The following is a 19,534-nucleotide window of genomic DNA, read 5'->3' as shown; positions in this document are numbered from 1 at the left end:
GTACTCCCAGCGCAGACATACGGTCCATAAGCGCCTTAGTTGCGAATGCAGGACCACTGCATGAATGAAAGGTATGATCTGCTCCTATTGCTACTAGGCACTGCAAATCTTTTATGACCACTCAAGCAGTGGCTGTCTTTTGTGGACAAACCCAAAGGAATCTAGAGTAGCAATTGATTGCAATCAATGTGTACTTATATTGATTGACACTCTATAATGGACAGTAATGGCCAAAGAAAATTACTCCAAACATTTTGTTGGAGATAGTTAGGGGAGTAGGTGCTGGTTTTGCAACAGCTGGATGTTCTATTTGTTGACAAATGTTACATTGTGTAGATATTTGTTTAAGATTTGCTTAATATGGCCGCCAGTGCCATTGCTGTACCATTGATACAGTAGTACTGATGCCAGCATGAGCAGAAGCTATCCCCTCATGAGCTGCCCTGATTAAGTCTAATCTTGTTGGCTTATTAGGAATATGCCTCTTCCCAGTAATAGGTATCACAACCATCATTAGTAAGAGTGCAAGAATATTCTGAGGGAAAACCCATTGGTTGGCTTTTCTCCATTCATTGTTGCCTGTATTGCCACTACAATGTCTACATCGATCTTTGTTTGACATCGAATCACAATAGCTTACCTTAAAGCCACGTCTGCCACACAGTTCCCTTTAGCTTGATTTCCTTCACCTTGGTAAAATTGTATTTAAGTTTTTGATTTAAACACAACAAGCAATACAGGCACCAAGAGACACAATTCATTTTTTAGTATATGACAAATTAAACATTTGCCATTAAAAATACAGTACACCATGGTGTGATAAGGCAGTCGAACCACATTCATTGGATCAGTAAAGAGCAAGATTCCAGAGCTGGTCCATAAGTCAAGGATACACTTAGTGAGAGCACAGGACTATATTCAGTGCATTACTGGTTCCCGACTCAGGGGTTGATTCTTGTTGCATTAGGAAAGATATGAGAGGGTTCCAGAAATCTTTTGGATGGGCCTTAAGATGCACTGGTGCACACATTTGCGCATATGTTGGTTACAATAAGTTACGTTTTGATGCCATGCTGTGTGTTTGGGCAGTCTAGCACTCACACAATGCATCGCCACATCTCCTAGGTAAGATAAGTGCCATGGAAACAAATCTGCTAACTTTTTTTGGGGTAGAGGCTGTAGAACCCATGAGTGCAAGCACCAGGGATGGAGTGATAATTCCCCAAGCCATTGCTTCAAGCCGTCAAATATTTCTGTCCAGAACTCTAGCAATAGGGTGTAGGAACACACCATATAGAAAAAAGCTAATTTTGTCACTCTATAGTTTTTACATTCCACCACTCCCCCTGCAGAAAATGTAATTAAGCAATCAGGTGTGGAATACAATCGATGAATTAATTTAAAATGAACCAACTTGTTTCTATAATTAAATGGCACATCTTTAACCTAAGTGCAGGAATACTTCCAGCATGTATCAGACAAGAGACATCACAATTCGGCCTCCTAAGCCCACCTAGCAACATACTCTTGAATTTTTATGTTGCCCACCAACTTCGCATACATATAGGAGATTGTTTAGCTAGCATCATCCCTCTGGATCAACTTGGTAAGTAAAGTGTTCTCTGGACACAGTCCTCACTGCCAGACACAATCTATAGTACCTTAAAACAGCTAGAACAGTACGTATAACATTTAACAAAGGTGAGCAGGGCATGTTGCTTCCAACCTGCTTCTCTGTTTCCCACTGAGCCCAGCTGATCACCTCAATCATATCCAAATCATCTCTATTACAGTTGACTGTTTACAAAATACTGGTGACAGCTTGTGGGGCACAGTCAATGTCTTTTATATTCTCATGTGTCAAAGAGGCCTAAGTCCCAATCCAATATTTAACATAATGTGCTGGTGCAATCAGTAAGTAGAGAACAGAATCAGGGACCAACATGCCCTCTTTAGCCATTGGTATGATTAAGACAACCCACTTAGTTTGCAGCTACTTGCCACCCCATATAAATCTTAAGAGGACCTTCCAGAGCAGAAGGAAGAACTCTTGCAGTATGCAGATAGGGATATTGTTGAGCAAATACAAATCTTTAGGTAGCACTACAATCTTGACTAGCAAGATACGCTCAGGTATAAAAAGGGGAAGCTGCAACCAACGTTGAACATGCCTGTTGAAATACTCCACAGCCTGTCGGTTCCAGTGACAGTCCAGACCACTGCTTCTACAACGGACACTCCAGCCTACCTCTCTTAGCAATTTAATTTACAGCGGGCGGCGCGGCCGGGGCTCAAATATTTACTGCAGCTCTGCCTGAGAAGCTGAGTCACACGGCTGGCGGCGGTGCACGCAGGCAGCGCTGCCGCGCCATGATGATTTGACATAAAGTATCCCAGCCCTTCTCACACAAGTTAACTCACAGCAGGACTTGACGTCAGGTCCTCATGGCCCAGTGGACTTACTGAGGAGGAAAACGGCAATTGCTACGGTGGCGCGAGGCCTGCCGCCTGAGCCTACCTCGCAGAGCAGAGTCGCTGCAAGAGTTACCGCAAGAGAAGTAAGTAAGTGAGTGGTGCAATGCAGCCACCAGACTGTGTGTGTGATTAATTAATTCCTTCAGGCAGCACACGATCGGCAGATACCTGCAGTCAGTGGGTGCTGGTCTTGTTACAGAACTCACTGTAGCTCACAGAAGTTCTGTAGTGTCCTGGCATGGCTGCATGTCCCACTATTGCTAATTTATTTTGCATATATTTACCATATTTGAAAGTGTTCTGTGTTTTATTCCACCAGGTCGGAGGAGAGGAGTTTGAAACTCAGACTGCCCACTGTCTCTTTAAATGTAGAACACAAAGCAAACATATAAATAATTACTTGTCGCACATGAACCATTATTGCTCACCACTCCCTGGCAACCTCAATGTCCAGAAGCATTTAGTTTATCCTAGCATGTGTGTACTATGTTAGCATGCACAGTGGAACCTGTGGGGCACATAAAGACGGGGGCCCTCAGCAAAGATGGAACACTTGTTGCATGACTCACATTTGGGGGACCACTGACACTACTTATCACTGTACTCAGGAGGTGCAGGGTGCTCGTCCAGCTTCCAGGCAATAGTACAGTAATTCACAGCAGAGCACATCGGTTTTCCATTCCATAACCGAAACCTTATCTGTAAATCAACTGTACTGACCAGCACACGTCTGGCTATGTTTACTTGCTGCAATAGCAATGTCAAGTGTCACACATTTGTGTGGCAAACTCTAATGCTTGCAGTGATGCAAAAATAAAACAACCAAAAAGTGTTAGACTAACCGATGCCTAGCAGTTGGCAGGGCTGATATCCTGAAACTGTTAGACAAAGATGATGAATACGCTGTCATTTCAGAGCTCCCAGGTACAACAACTTGTGTCCAGTGAACCACATACAGTGTATACTCAGGATGAAACTGGGAGCCTTTCTAATTACATCTCATTCTGTTAAGAGTTGTCACACACAGGGGCAGAGCACAAGGCAGCTGAGAGCAGCTGGGCTTGACACCTGCCAATAAGGACAGTCTGAAAAAAACCTGATAACCTAGGGTGAAATAATTACCACCAGTGGATTTTCTTGTAGACTTAGCACTTTCACCCATGAATTTGTGAATACTTGATTGTTGCCTACCTCTAAAGCAAGCCCCTAAGCTGCTGACCGAAAGAGTACTAAGACATTACTCATCCTTCTGTTGTAGTTACAGACCAGGAAACTCTTGGTACCTTCTCTCCCTCCTCTGTCTCCATCCTTTCCTTGCTATTTATTTCTCCCTCTCTCCCGATATCTCCTTTCTCTACAGTTTAACTTCCCAACCTCCTCTTTTCATTATACACACCATCCTCCTCCCTTTACTCTCTCTCACGTTGCCTGTCTCTCATTTTACCCTTCTTTCATCTCATTCTCTTGCTCCTTCCTACCTTTGATCTTCTTCCTCTTGTCTCTACTGCCATTGTTTCTTCTTTCCTCCCAGTCACTTTGATCACTTTGCTTCAGTACCTCCCATTTCCTCCTTCCTTTCCCATGTCTTATCTTCCTATTGTCTCTGTCTTCCTCTCGCCTCTCATTACCCTATTTCATTTCTTTTCTACCCTCTTTTCTGCCTCAGTTCTTTTGTCTTTCTCGAAGCCTCTTCCTCCTATTTTTCTTCCTCCCTATCACAAATCCTTTCCCTCCTTTTGCCTCTATTCCTACTTACCTGTCAAACCCTCCCTTTCTGACTTCCTCTCTTTCCCCCTTCCATTTCGTCTTATGTCCATCTCTCTTTCCTCCAATATCACCTATACCCTTTCTTTTTTCTATCTCTTTCCCTCTCTCATCTCTCTCCTCCTTTTGTCTACCTCCTTCCTTCCCAACCCCTCTCCCTACTTCCATTGTCTCACTCCTTCCCCCTCTCTCCTCTACCTCCTCCTGTTGTTTCTCTCCTCCCTTCTCAACCCTCTCCTTCCACCTTTTACAAATGTATTCAATCATAGTCTGCAGTGAAAGGCATGTGATGTCTTAATGATGAGCCTGCAATCTACAGCATGTTCAAAACAGGACAGTATGGTACTCACTGTCACTGTCCCTATGACTTCGTAATGAGGTGTTCAAATATTAGGATTTACCCTTTGGAAAAAGATCCCCTATTGTATTTAACGACTGCTCCTGTCAACTGCTTAGCCAGGGAAGCTGGGGAGGCCCACCAGAGGGAACGCTGGGGTGTATGCCGGGATGTGGCGTGTGAGGCGGTGGATCCAAACCAGGCATCTCGGAGCTACTGTCACCTGAAGGGTCCAGGGGTGCAGCTTTGGGAAGCAAAAGTCCCCGGATCGAGGCGGGGGACCGAGGGAATGGTCCTTGACATCTACCCCAGGTAGCACCAACTCTAGCTGTGCTACCAGGAAGAAGGCCTTGAAGGAGGGGACACCCAAGCAACCCCGATCAACTGGCAGCTGTAGGTTTTTCAGGGCGATTCGATTGCGCTTGTTTCCCCAAATGAGGTCAGGCAGTATCGTATCAAGCGCGCTGAAAAAAGTTTGAGGCGGGATTATGGGGAGATTGGCAAAATAATAATGAAGCCTAGGGAGGATGATCATCTTGGCCTGCGCTATCTTACCAACATGGGCCAGGAGTAAAATCTTCCAGAACTGCACCTGTGCTTTTATAGCAGCCAGAACTGTCTAAAGGTTGCCCTCATATAGATCTGTAGGCGTGGGTAAGAGGTGGACTCCAAGGTAGCGGACAGAGGCCTCCTGTTATCTAAGGGAGGTGTCTCCGAGGTGGATCTACCATTGGAGCAACCCAGGACTGAGTGGATAGATGGAGGATTTAGCCCAGCTGACAAGTAAACCAGCAGCTCAGGAAATATCAGTTAATGTGGCCTGTAGCAGGGAATGATCAGCAGCTGCATCCCGCAGATACAAGAGCAGGTCGTCGGCGTAGAGGGACACCGCGTACATCTTATCAAATAATGGAATACCGCAAATCTAACCCTCTTTCTGCAGTCATATAGCAAGGGGTGCCATGGTGACTGCTAACAGCAGGGGGATAATGGGCACCCCTGCCTGGTTCCGTGACCTACAGGAAAGGAGGACAAAATAAGACAGTCCAAATAAATCCAAGAGGTGGGGTTAGTGTATATCAGCTTTGTATGCCATTAAGCGCTCACCTATTCCCATTCAGGCGAGTACCGGAAAAAGGTAATCCCAAGTTAGTGAATGTAATGCCTTCTCAAGATCTAACATGAGACAGGCTGTGTGTGGATGTGAAATAAACGCCTAATGTTATGTGAGGTACTACGTCCAGGCATTAAACCATTTTGATCTGCATGGATAAGCTCTAGCATAACCTGGGCGTACCTACTGGCGAGAATCTTTCCCAAGATCTTGTAATCTGCCCTGAGGCTCGCGATGCGCTCATATGGTGCCTAAGTGGTGGGACCTCTATCGGGTTTGGGTATGGAGACCAAGAGGGATTCCTGGAGCGACTTCGGTAGTTCCCCAGTATGGAGTGTGTCGTTTAACATTTCCGCCAGGCGTGACCCAAGGTTGCTGGAAAAGGTAGAGTAATATTCTTTTGACAGCCCATCCAGTCCTTGAGTTTTGTTCGTGGTGTGGTCCCGGATGGCTTGCTCAATGTCAGTCACTGAAATCACTGCATCCAAGGAGTCACTGGCAGCAGTGGGGATATGTGAGAGGATAAGGTCAGACAGAAAGGCTTGTGCCTTGTCCATAGTTTTGTTTGTAGGAGCTTTATATATAGATGAGTCATAGCTATGAAAGGCCTGAAGGATTCCGCCTTGAGACTGGAGGATAATACCCGAGGGAATAACAATCTCCGTAACGGGATGCGTGGGGAGTCTTGTCTAATCAGCCAAGCAAGGAGGCAGCCCAATTTGTCGCCTTTTCTATGAGTTCTGGCTGCATGTGCGTTAAAGTTGAAGCAACGCTCCAGCAGGGCAGTATACTGCACCTTGGCCTCTATAGGCTCTGGACCTTTTGTGGCATCTTGATTGGCTTATTTTTCAAGCCGTGGCAGGAGCCATTGTAAACTCCCTGCCTAGCAATCTGTGAACTCCCATTACCTCCTGCAGGCAAGCCCCCCTTGTGACCACTTTGAGAGCATCACATTCGATTGTCCTAGTGGAGGCAGTGTTGTGACTGTCCGCAAAATATCGTTTATTGTGGGATTCCTGTGTGTCGCGTAGACTGGGTCTTCCAGACAGTCTTGGAGGAGTCACCAAGTTGGGGGAGGGGCGGGCACTCCATTGCATGTCTATAAGATGAGCATTGTGGTCCGAAATGATGCGCCCGAGATAATCAGCATGGCGTACTGAGGGAAGAATAGGAGTAGAGAATGCAATTTAATTGTAAATAGAGGTGGTGAGGTGCTGAGTGGAAGGTGTAGATTCTGGAGTGCGAGTGCAGTGTCCTCCATGCATCTGCCAACGCCCAGTGACAGATCCAGCCCGCAAAAGCATTCCAATTGTATGTGGGGAGGGGAGTGCGGCAGCAGAGGGTGGGACCTGTCTAAACAGATCGAGAACGCAGTTGTAGTCACCCCCAACACCCATGGCATTTGAGTCTTCTGAGAAAGCGCAATCAAGCGCACAGGAAAGCGTGGTCCAGAAGGCCCCATGATCAGCATTTGGGGCATATATGCTCCCCAAGAGAACGCAAATGCCGTCTAGGTGGCCCTCGAGGAGGACATACCCCCTCCCTGTTTATGAACATGTTGAGTATCTGAAAGGGTACTCTCGGTCTGTCCCAGACCATCGCCCCTCAGGCATATGCTGAGTGAGTGTTGGCATGTATCTCACCTCGCCACCGCTTTCGTAATCGCTCCAGCTCCCCCGCAGTGGTGTGCGTTTCCTGGAGGAATGTTATGTACCCTAGTTAGCGCTTGATATATGAGTAGACAGTATATCTCTTCCTTGCTGTGTGCATGACTCACATATTTATGGTGAGGAATAAAAAATTATCTAGCATTCGCGCCAAGAATTTTCAATTCTATTAAGGACACGGAGGCAAGGATTATGCTTCTCTTTCTATTTTACTGCCACTCACAGCAGCCAATCAAAACGTTTTTGTATGCAATAAAAACGACATTTCCCATGATGCTTTACCCATACATCACTTCCTGTATGTCCCTATAAGAGCCACCATGCCCATTAGCTGAGCCTCTTTCTTTGCTCGAACAGTTTAGTCCAATAACATTAATTTAAATCCAATCAAACAGCCTCCAACGTGGAGAAAACCAGAACCAACTGGAACGTAGACATCTTCTTAACCAGAAGTACTTCTATTCCATCTTCTTTTCAGAACCTGAAAGTAATGAAACACAAGAAACCCGTAATTTCTGCTAAAAACAGAACATAAATATACACGGGTAGGCAAACATTACAAACATTGTAATAAAACCGGGTGGGATAATCCTTGCCTCCGTGTCCTAAATAGAATTGAAAATTCTTGGTGCGAATGCTAGCTAATTTTTTATTCTATTACAGGACCGGAGGCTTCTGATTATGCTAGTTTAACGCTTATCAAACACAACTGAATCTATATCACCCACCGGTTTATAATAAAACTGTTTAAATGTAAACTCAGAAGACCAATCAGCAGATCTCATAATGTCTTGCACAGCAGAACTCAACATAAAAGCTCTAGATGCCATGGCACCACGAATAGAGTGTGCCCCAAACATTGGGTATCAAATACCAGCTTTTAGCATAACTGACTTCAATCACCTGGCCATAGTAGCCGCAGGCACTAGTTTTAAAAGGTTCCTGTAATGCAAACAACAATTGTGGCGAACATCAGGGTGTAAAGGCCGAGTACATTCCTCGAAAGCCTTAAGGCATTGAACCACACATAATTTTGCATTAGCTGGAAAGCATAATATGTAACATTTCTTGACAAAGTTTTAGTCCTGGCATTAATGTTAAAGGAAACTCCTTCCGGAGTAAATACTGTACCTGTAATGTCAAGGCTTTCACGTTGGAGGAACGCCGACAGGCAGATAGGTATAGTAACATAGCTAGTTTGAACGATAATGATTCCTTGTCAACCTATTATTAGTTGGCCATTTATCAAATTAGGAAATAACTAGAGAAATATCCCACAGAGAGGAGTATGTTGGATTGGGAGGATTCGCTACCCTAATACCTTTCAATAACTAACAGATTACCGGGTGCATGCCCACCGGTTTGCCCTCTATCTGAGAATGAACTGCAGAAAAGGTCGAACGGAGGTTGTGATCCGAACGGTACTCCAATCCTTCTGATGCTTTCCCGATAAGACATTCACAATGTGGGGTAAGTCAGCCCCCACGGAACCCACGTGCCGTCCTACGCACCAACAAACCCAGCCTTTCCAGGCTGAAGAGTATCGTTTCCGGGCGGAAGGGTCCAGGTTTGTTTAATGAACGCTGCAGCGTGTCCGAAAAACCAGGCAATTCCCACTGTTGCAGGAAAATCTTCATGCCACAACTGCCCCGATATCTTTATCGGACGTTTCTGCATGAGGGCCCTGGAATATCGTCGAGGGCTACAAAATCACTCTGGCAGGTCACAGCTCGTCTAAAGGAGTACTGGAAACCAAGATGGAGACTTCCATAAGGGTGTTACTAAGATCACCTTCGCTAATTGACGTGATATTTGCGTAGCCACTCCGGGAGTTAGAATGAATGGAGGGAATCGTAGTTCAGTCCCACTGACCAGTGGTGGGACAGGGCGTCCAAAGTTTTTGCTAATGGATCTGGTCTTCAGCTGAGAACAACTGCAGCTGACGAGTCAGTCTGGGCGCAAAAAAGGTATGTCAGACAAGGACCCCAAGTCGCTTGCAACCATTGAAAAATTTGCGGTTGAAGCTGCCCATCACTGTAATCTTGGAGATACCTGGAGTACCAGTCCGCTACTGTGTACCATTGTCCTGGAATGTATTCTGCAATGGCCAAAATCTTATGACTCAGGCAGTATGCCGGAAGTCCTTAGCTATTTCCACTAGTAAAGACGACCTTTGTGGGGAAAAAAGGGGCCCCGGATCGCAATTGACGCCACCAACCGCTCCAGGCAGTTGAAATGGAGATCTAGCTCCTGCAAAGACCACTATCTTGCCGTGGAGATATCTCCGCAGTGTGCTCCCCAGCCTCGACGGCTGGCGACTGACTCTATAATGATATCTGGCTGGGAGATGAAATGGCTCTGCTGTTCCACGCCTTAACCTGTTCTGATCACAATTGCATCTTTTCTCTCGCTTCCTGAGAAAAAGACACCAGATCTGTATAAGACAGGCCCCTTTGAAAATGTCTCTGAGAGGCCTGATAATGAAAGATTGAATGGATGATGCTAATAGCCCCAATGCTTTGGTAATCGCCCGAATGGAACTGTCTGCATGGATAGCACCGGTATGAGCTCCTTTTTGAGATCTCTCAATTCGGAGCGTGGAAGACTTAGCCGAGCTGTCTAGGAAAGTATAACAAATCTCAGAAGGTCCACCATCTGAGACGGACAAGGAAATGCGATAATCTTGGTAAGTTCTAACCCAAGAAACACAGAGGGTACCTAACATTTTTTATATCCGTGATAGGCCATTACATATTGTATCCCTTAAGGGAACCGGATTTTGTAGAAGAAACATGTCTGTAAATGTTGTGTGGAAAAGCCCTGTGTCTGTGCGAAGATGAGTACAGCACCGATATACATGATCATGCGGATGCTCCGTTCCCTTAAGGGAGCAATCACCGGTTGCATTAGCTTCATGAAGCACCAAGGAGCTAAGGAAGGGCCAAATACTCCAACCATCAGTCCTGCCATCGGAACTGCAAGAAACGACGGAGGGGAGGAAAGATAGGAATCGTTAGGTGAGCGTCTTGTAAGGCTAAGAGATGGATGTGTCATGAATTGGTTGAATATCTTGGAAAGGGATTTGATAACTCTAGTTGGAATCCCTGAATGGACTGTAAAAATTATGCATCGCGAAAAAACATTCATGATTCCAGATTGGGCTTTGACCAAAAAGGTAAATGTGCCCACATCTTGTTTTGAGATGTCTTTTAATGAATCTGTCTCCAAGAGGTTACCCGCCGCTAAGGGCCGGGTTCTGCCATTGTCATTCCGTCATATAGGACCATCTTCATCAATAAGGGTTTGCAACTCTCGGAAGAGGTGGCGCAGTTGGTTTCCCCCAATAGGCATATCGCTCCTTGCGTCCAGTCTGTTAACACATCTGGATCCACAGGTGTGGCCGATTCCTGGCAACCAAAGCCATCTTCAAGGAGTTCAGCTAAGGGACCTGCTACGTCTAAGAGTGTGTCCTGGCATCCCGCCCTTTCTTGAGATCTTTCACAACTTTTAAGAAAGATGAGTAGACTGGCGTCGATGTCGCGCCTCCGCCACCTTATTCTGGAATATCCGGCCATGGCACTCTAAGCGCAGTCTATTGCGCACGTCATTGTGGAATCCCTTCCTTAGGTTAACATGAAGATAGTCTGCTACCTCTAGAGTGGAGCCCAGTCAGACGAGCGCGGATGCCCAATATCCGCCGGATTGAATGTGAATGGAGTAGGTTATCGGGTGTGGTATCTACAGCCTGCTTAGATCTTTCTTGGGAGGAGCCTCCTCATAGTGAAGTCCTTGCCCGTGGTGTCCGTGTCTATGTGCACCTTCTCTTAGCGTTTTGCTAACCACCACCGGATTAGAGGGGTTGAACTGCCCATGATCGGGAGCATTAGCCTTGGGTAAGCATGCGAGCGTGTCAGTGTGTGGCCATGGCCCTGACTTGGGCTAGCCTGTAGCCTCCAGAATGGGGATGAGCAGGGACGTGAAATCCATGTCCTATTGCAAAAGATTGTAGTTACTTAATAATAGGTTTAAGGCGGCTACCAAGGCTTGCTGCACAGTGCTAGGGACTGCCTTCTCTGTGGCCCTGTTGGCCGACTCTTGGATGGCGGCATCCAGAGCGTCAACAAAGTTTTTTCTTCTAGAAGACTTTCCTGCTGCTCCTAAGGATAGACCATATCCTCCTTATCTCTCACCCACTCAATGCTTAAGGGTGTCTATTTGTCATATTTTAGTGCAAAGTACAGAATAGAGGAGGAGTCAGGGGGAGCCAACCCCATGCACACAAGAATTTTGAATAATGTACCTAGCTCCTCAGCAATGATGTAATCCAATGTATTGCAGCCCTCAAGGGCGTAAGAGCCATCCAATACTAGGAGCGTGTGCTCACTCCAAGGACCAACTTATTGTTGCAGCCTGGTAGGCGTAAGAGTAAAACTACTCCGTGTAAAGTTCGAGGCAATATGATCCTCGGAGCAAACATAGGGGGCGGGTGTGACGTGCGTAGCCCAAAAATGCACGAATAAAGCCCAATTGGGCTATGCACGTCGGAGCTTTATCTGCTCAATCCCACACTCGGCAATAAGGGGAAGCCTTTGGTGGTGTAAGCGCGAGACCGCGCAGTGAACAACAAAGGGATATCCCCCAATGATCACTTTGAACGCTGCGGTGACAGCGCGGTACCTCCGCTCCCGCGGGAGCGTCCTGATTGTGTGCCCGGTTGGGCCAAGTCTCCCAGCGCCATCGCGCGCACATACACGCAACCATGCAGTCAATTAAGGACATCGCGGGAGCGTCCTGAATCTGTGCCCGGTCCGGCTAAAGCTCCCAGTGCTAACGTACACACATACAATTAATGCAGAAATGTAAAAGTAAGAGAAATAACAGGAATGTAAGTCAGGTATACACCTAGTGCAGATTACAACATTAAAGGCTTAGCGTAACAAGTTTCTATATGCTCAGTCTTTACCAAGCGCTCATCGTCAAATTGCGCATAAATAGCAACCCAATGCGCACACTGCCGAAACAACACAGTCATGAACGAATGTAACGTCTGCAATTGTCTTGCCCCAAATGGGCTAACAACAATACAGAGTGCAAGCGCGCTACATCAATCAGGCATGAGAAAATCCTAAAAACACAGTATAAACTAATTAAGCGCATGATAATCAATGTATAAACCTGCAATGCAACTTAACTTCTGCGTGAGCAGCAAAGAAAGAGGCTCAGCTAATGGGCATGGTGGCTCTTATAGGGTCATACAGGAAGTGATGTATGTGTAAAGCATCATGGGAAATGTAGTTTTTATTGCATACAAAAACGTTTTGATTGGCTGCTGTGAGTGGCAATAAAATAGAAAGAGAAGCATAATCAGAAGCCTCCGGTCCTGTAATAGAATCGGGTGTTAGTGGAGGGAGCCGTGTCTAGTGTAGAACAGAAAACGCTGCACGCGTGGAAAGCCCCCGAGGACTAACCCCGTAACCCGGTGCCAAGTAACCATAATAGAGTGATGCACTAAGTGCTTGCCTGTCAAGCATAGTGTAGAAGGGAGGGGATGGGGAGTGGTGCAAATGGCAGTACGCCCACACCGTTTGTGATTGGTAAAGCAGTTAATGATATGGAGGTGGTGGCGCAACAATCTAAGGCTAAAACTAGGGGCGGAATGGCCTGATAAACTTCATATGGAATGTGCCAGGCCAGTAAGAATTACGGAAGGATGAAGAGAATGGGAGCGTCGTGCAGGTAAAGCATGGGTGCATGAGCTATGCTAGGTGCTAGACTTGTGGACTATGAAGAAACCTTTAGGTAATACTTGGCAGTGATGGGGATGAGTTTTCTTACTGACTATGAGGGACCCCATTCCTCCTCAGAGGTGAAGATGTGGGGTGGGCCTCTCTCATCGTCAGTGAGGTTCGCTCCAGTCCCCAGAGACGCAGCTGCAAGAGCACGGCGGCGATGCTTTATGATCTGTTCCAGGGCAGAGGACTTCAGTGGAAGGGGTCTCGAGACACACCTGGGTGCGGTCTGCTCCATCGCTTCTGCTGAGGCCTAGGGGGGGCTAAGGGACCGCTCAGGCACTCCTGTAGATAAGGTGTTGTGATGTTTGCTGGTCCAGTCCCAATCGTCTCTGGGGTCCATGAAAAAGAGGGATGTGCCATCTGTTATGATTTTGAGGCGGGCTAGAAATAGCAGGGAGCATTGAACATTTAACTGGCGGAGCTATCTTTTGACCAGGAAGGAGCAGCGCTGCAGCTGAACATCCTGTATGTAATCAGGAAACAGCAGAATGTTCTTATCCTCAAGCTTCAGGGGTCCGGCCACTCTGGCAGCACGTAGGATGGCATCATGGTACCTGAAGTATAAAATCTCAGCCTGCATGGGGGTATGCCCCGGCAGGGACCTGCGGACCGGCACCTGGTGGGTCCTCCCCAGGGAAAAAGGGGTAAGGTCGGATCCAGAGACAAAGGACCTGACCAGATTTCCAGGAATGTCAGTACAGGAGAGACCCTCAGAATCTCCAGCTTTCCCTTCAAGGAGGCGCAGCCGGTCCTGAAGGTCCTGATTGGTGCGTTGGTTATCTGTGGCTAGTGGTGGCAGAGAGGCCAGGGTCTTTTCCCCATCAGTGACCCCGTCAGCAAGCTTGCATTCGTCATCTGGTAGAAAACTCATCTCCATGGCCTGAGAGCCGAGTTTGGACTCCATGGATATCCTGGAGCTTTCAATGGGGGCAAGCACTTTGTCAAGTTTATCAGATGTTGAGGGGTGAGGCGTGTCCCCAGGCATTTGGGTTACCAGAATGGTGGACGTAGGGTCTGTTGCTGGAGGTGCATGCTCTGGCGTCGCTGAATGAAGCCTGCCCATGGATGTGTGGACAGGGACTTTGCAAAGGTTGGGCCTGGTGTACACCAGCGGAGAGGCAGGCGGCTATGGTGGGATAGTGTGGCGATCCTCGTCAGAGTTCAAATGTCTAGAGAGTAGCTGTCAGCAGTCGTCCTGGCGCCTTTTAATTTACTTGCCCAAGGGAGAGCGAGAGCCTTTCCACACCTTGGACGGTATGGTCTGCAAGAGATGGTGGTCACTGGTCCCTTACGAGTCACCACTTAGGGCCTGGATGTAGACTGAGGCCTGAACAGGCTGGTAGGAGAAGATTCACAGCCCCGGAGATGCTGGCTCAGTATGTGGGGGGAGAGCTCAGTTGCAGTCATTGCCCCCCAGTTCCTGGTTGTCATCTAATGCAGCCCTGAGGGACCACCCCTTTAGCCGTATCTTGTAGCATTCCTGCTGTCCCTCTTTGCCCCGTGTGAGTGACCACAGACCCCAGCCAGGATCTGGGGTGAGGAATGGGGGATATGGTGGATAGGGGGGAGGGAAAAGGGAAAAGGGAAAAGGGAGAGTGGGGGCCCTTACCTGCCCCCGCAGAGTGGCTGTCAAAGGAGATGTGCACTTCGCTGCAAAGGGGGGCACTCCCTTAGTCTACTCGGTTATTGAGCAGCAGTCCAAACCCCCGAGCATGCAGCTCCCAGGGGCCAGAGGCCATAGCTTAAGTGGAGCGGCCTGCAGTGGCACCTATGTGCTCCAGCAGCGCGCTCTGGCTGGAGCGCCGTTCAACGGAACCCGAGGTGGGGCGGGCACAGATAGTGCAGAACTCAGCTTACCGCTGACAGTGGATCCGGGCTTAGGCAGCCTCGTGGCGTGTTCTTCGGACCGCCGCTGCTTAGGGGTGCGAACACGGCTCCGTGATAGCTGCCGGGGGAGGGGGGTGGGGAGGGGCACCCCAGTGGTATGGCCCTGCACTAACAACAACACCACGCTCCAATTAGAGCACCGAAGGCACTGGCGTAACGAAAATTGAGGGGGCCTCTCTGCACGGTATGAAGAGGGGCCCCCTCTAGCCTCAATCAGAAGCTCTCTGGCCAGAGTGCAGTGCCGAAGGGGCCCCCTGGAGGTTGGGGCCCCCAGCACCGCGGGTGCTGCGGGGGCCTGTGTTACGCCCATGGCCGAAGCGGGTCAGCTCAGTGTAGAGTGGAGCAGCAAGCAACCTCCGACGCAGGATGCGGCACAGAGCCCTGCCAGGTACCCGCAGCCAGGCCTATGCCTTGCAATGTCCGACATGCCCCTGGGTCCGGAGAAACAGCTCCAGTGGCACAGCCGCCGGGTAGTATGACAGTAGGACAGCAGGCCACATGGAAGCAAGTTGAAGCCGAGCCCGGGGTTGGATAATGTTGATGGCAGGGCCGATGGCTGGAGTTCTAGCAATGAACGTCTGCTTTCTTGGCTAGGCAAGCCACGTCCCCCTAGTAATTTATAGTGTGTTGTAGCAGGTTTTTGGTTAAGTAGGAGGATATGGTGGGATGGTATTTAAATTAGAAATATTTTTAAGTTAACAGTATTTTGGTGCTATAGTTATTTAATTTTGTAATTGATTAATTATTTAATTTAAAAAAAGTAATATTGTAGTAGCGGTTTGTTGGGTTTGTTGGGGTATAGTGTTTGAAGTTAATAAAGTTATAAACAATTTAAAAGTATTCTTAGTTTTCAACTGAAAATGTTTTAATTTACTTTTAATTATTTAAATAGTAATAGTGATTTATTTGTTATATTTTAGTTGCGGGTTGCTGGGTTTGTAGGGGAATAGGGCAGATAGTCAAATAAATTATATATATTTTAATTTAATGTAAATTTTATTATTTTATTTAAAATTAAATATTTGATTCTTAATTATGTAAATTACATCATTTATTAATTATTGTTGTACTGTTTTATTTCTTTTTATATGTATCATAATATGTATATGTTTATTACACACATATTTCAATGTTGTGTTTTTTTAGATGAGTAGGTGGAGAAGAAAATAAATATACAATATTTTATATTAATTGATATTTATATGTAATTTATTAATTGGTAATTAATTATATATGTTTTGTTTCTATGTAAACATTTTATTTTTGTTTTTAATGGTGTTTGTGGAATGCTGTTAGTGCAATGATATTTTCTATTGAAATTGTATTTGTTTTTTATGTATTGAAATTAAATGATTTAATAATTCTGTTATTTTTTGGTACTTAGGGAGCTGATAGCTTCATGTCATTTGATTTGTTTCTTTCTCTTGTAAGTTATATGCAAATTTTTGTTTAAAATATATATTTGTTTCTGTATACTGTAATGTAATAATGTTTGATTTTAAGTGTTCAAATGTTTTAGTATATTAATAGGACTTGTATTGTTTTTGTCTTCATTCACCTTTTTCACCTCCAGCTGCCAACCTACAGCCCCTTTCATGCAGCCCTGTTTGTTGGTCTGGGGCACAAGTTTACAAGCCTGGGAAAATGTTATCGACATTTTCCGAACTGACCAGGCGATCTGGGTTTCCAAGGTCTATGTCTGGTGTAATCATGGGACATTGTGTCTACCCTTCTGCCACATTCTCCCCCAGCCATGTAATCCACAGCTCCCAAAAGCATGATCTTCTTGAAAGCCTAGGGTAGGTATTCATTTTCAAAGTATACATCGCTGAGTTTAGCTGCTCAGATTTAGTAGGAGGAACTCTTGATACCTATTTCCTGTAGATCTCCCTCCTCACCAACAGAATCAAATAGAACACCATCTTACTGTTCCTTTTGTTCAATTTCACAGTTTCTCCTGCTTTCCCCAAAATTATTAATCCAACGCTTACCTTAATATCTACTCAAAGCATCTGACTTATGCTCATATTTGAGATGTCATCAGTGATGTCACTGACCATGTCATGAATGATGTAATATGTGACGTCATCAGCAGTGCATTGCGGGGGCGTGAGTTATAGTTAGCTCAACTAACTATAATAGGGGCATTTCTATGGTTTTCTATGAGTGAAATGTCCAACTAACTATAACGTCCCTGAAACCTATGGTTTTTTCAGTGAATTTCTAAGGTTTTTTTAAATGCTAATTCCTAACTATAACGTCTGTAAAACCTATGTTTTTTTCAGTGAATTTTGAAGGTTTTTTAAATGTTAATTTCATATTTTAATATTTATAAAACCTATATTTTTTCAAATTTTTTAAATAATATTTTCAAACTCTATAAACCTTTTTTTAACTTTAAAAATGATGTAATGTTTTATATCTTAAAAAAAATAATCTATATAATTCTTTTTTTCTGAGAAAACTAGAGTCCCGTACCGTTGGTCTACCAAGCTCCATCAGCACACAAATCCTACCCGCCATATTGAAATGATGCGCATTTCGTATCCAACGAGTTCGTGGCACCACGTCCCGCGTAAGAACATATACATATGAGGTCACGCCAGCTGCTACTTTGGTATGTGACGGGTACGCAATACCAAGCCGCGCGTTACGTAATGTACGTATGGGGTCGCGCCCACTGCGCGTTGCGTATGCGACGACTGCACGCTGCGAGGCCCTGTGTTACATCATAGACGTATGGTGCCCAGCCAGGTACGCCATTCCCTCATTTCTTTTGTATGTCTCAAAACTATATCTACATAACTTTAAAGTGTATATGAAAGCAAGCGATAATCTAAAATATTTTAAACATTTGGTATATTTCTAACTGTAATAAACTTATATTATGGTAATATTTTCTCAAAATCGCGTCGGGTGCGGCCTCCTTGCGCGTTCGCTGCGCGATTCCCATGTGACCTTAAAGAAAAGCATTTGATTGGTTCATAACATTTCCCACTGTAACCGTTGGAGGACCCCACCCATTTTCGCCATTCTCTCTACAGCGTTTGATGAGAGACTCTTCTTCTACTTACAGAGCTTTTTTGAAAACTTTTTGCTATGTACACATATCTGACAGTATACACAACATGCAACCATCATCTTCATCAATATTCATGCTCTGTAAAGCAGCCTTCCACCTGTGATAGCCATGCATCTAAAAGCTACATAACAGAACATTTCCCCACTGCCAGAGGTAACATGGTTGCATACGCTGTCCACAGCACAATGTAATGTGGTACGGCCCAGGGGCAGTATCATGCATAGATATTGAACACACGGACATAGATAGATAGAGGAAGTGGGTACGGGCACGTGCGCTCAACTCCTTTTTATTACCAGGGTCACATATCCAATGACGTCTGTGCTGGATGCGTGTGCGGTGAGTGTAAACCAGCCCTCAGGGAATGGTTGCTGCTAGCATCAACTACAACAGTATTCATTGGATCACACACAGAGATTCAATAATAAAAGGGTCAATAGTTTGTGCTGCAGTAAGGTAGGGACAGTAGATGTAAAATACTACAGAAAAGATTCTATCGTAAAAGAACCATAACTTGTGGTATACTGAGATACAGGCAGTAGATCTGAAATAATACACAAAAAGATTGTATCATAAAGGGTCCAGCAGTTCTAGTGCACTCAGATAGCCACATCAAAAGCATTCAGCATGTGCACAGCCAGCGATGAAGCGTGCTGCGAGCGGGCCGTACTAGCAGCAATGTCTGTTGCCATCAACACTGCATCATCTGCAATAGCGACTCGATCTCAATTGTGAACACTGCTCTCTGCAGTGTAGGCCAGAGAAAGCGGTCAGCAAAGACCCACAGCTACGTAAGGTGGACTTGAGCTACACAGTTTGTCGTACGCGAAGCAAGAAAAAGCGTGTGCGGAGCCTGCGATAACACGTATGCATGGTGCGGACAGAGCGCACTGCAGCAATGTCTTTTCCTACAGGACTGCGTCATCTACAATACCGACTTGATCTGAATTGTGAACACTGCTGTCTGCAGTGTAAATTGAAGGCATTAGTCACACAGACATCCATTAATACTTTTTCTCACTTCCTCTTCCCAAAATACAACAACATAAATTACAGAAAACTCTGCAATAAATAAATCAAAACAATTCGAATTGCGATTTCTACTGTCCACAGTGTAGACTATTCAGTGTTCCTTTGAACTTGCAAGATGAATTTCACCATTGTACTAAACATATAACTCATCTAAAAACAATTCTTCAAGCAAATATACTAAAAGAATATTCTGTATATTTCAAAACATTGTAGTTAGTTGCCTACTGAATTCTGTAATTAAACAATCACGACTCGATCTGAATTGTGAGCCCTGCTGACCGCAGTGTAAGCCAGAGGCAGTAGTCATTAACACCTCACAGCCACGTGCCGTTGGATTCGGATGCACGGAGTTGGTTGCACCTGGTCGGAGGGGGTACACAGAAA

General features: G+C 45.7%; 1 long non-coding RNA gene across 1 annotated transcript in view; it reads right to left on the bottom strand.

Moving 5' to 3' along the window:
- Nucleotides 1–7,648: 7,648 nt before the first annotated feature.
- Nucleotides 7,649–19,534, bottom strand: part of LOC146817760 (uncharacterized) — a 57,082-nt gene continuing 45,196 nt past the window's right edge. Inside the window, exon 3 of the long non-coding RNA XR_014962586.1 lies at nucleotides 7,649–7,838. This is a non-coding gene — a long non-coding RNA (uncharacterized LOC146817760). The remainder of the gene's footprint in view (nucleotides 7,839–19,534) is intronic.

Source organism: Triturus cristatus, chromosome 6, assembly GCF_964204655.1.
Source record: "Triturus cristatus chromosome 6, aTriCri1.1, whole genome shotgun sequence".
In the NCBI taxonomy this organism is placed as follows: domain Eukaryota; kingdom Metazoa; phylum Chordata; class Amphibia; order Caudata; family Salamandridae; genus Triturus; species Triturus cristatus.
This window is presented reverse-complemented; position numbering and strand designations above follow the sequence as displayed.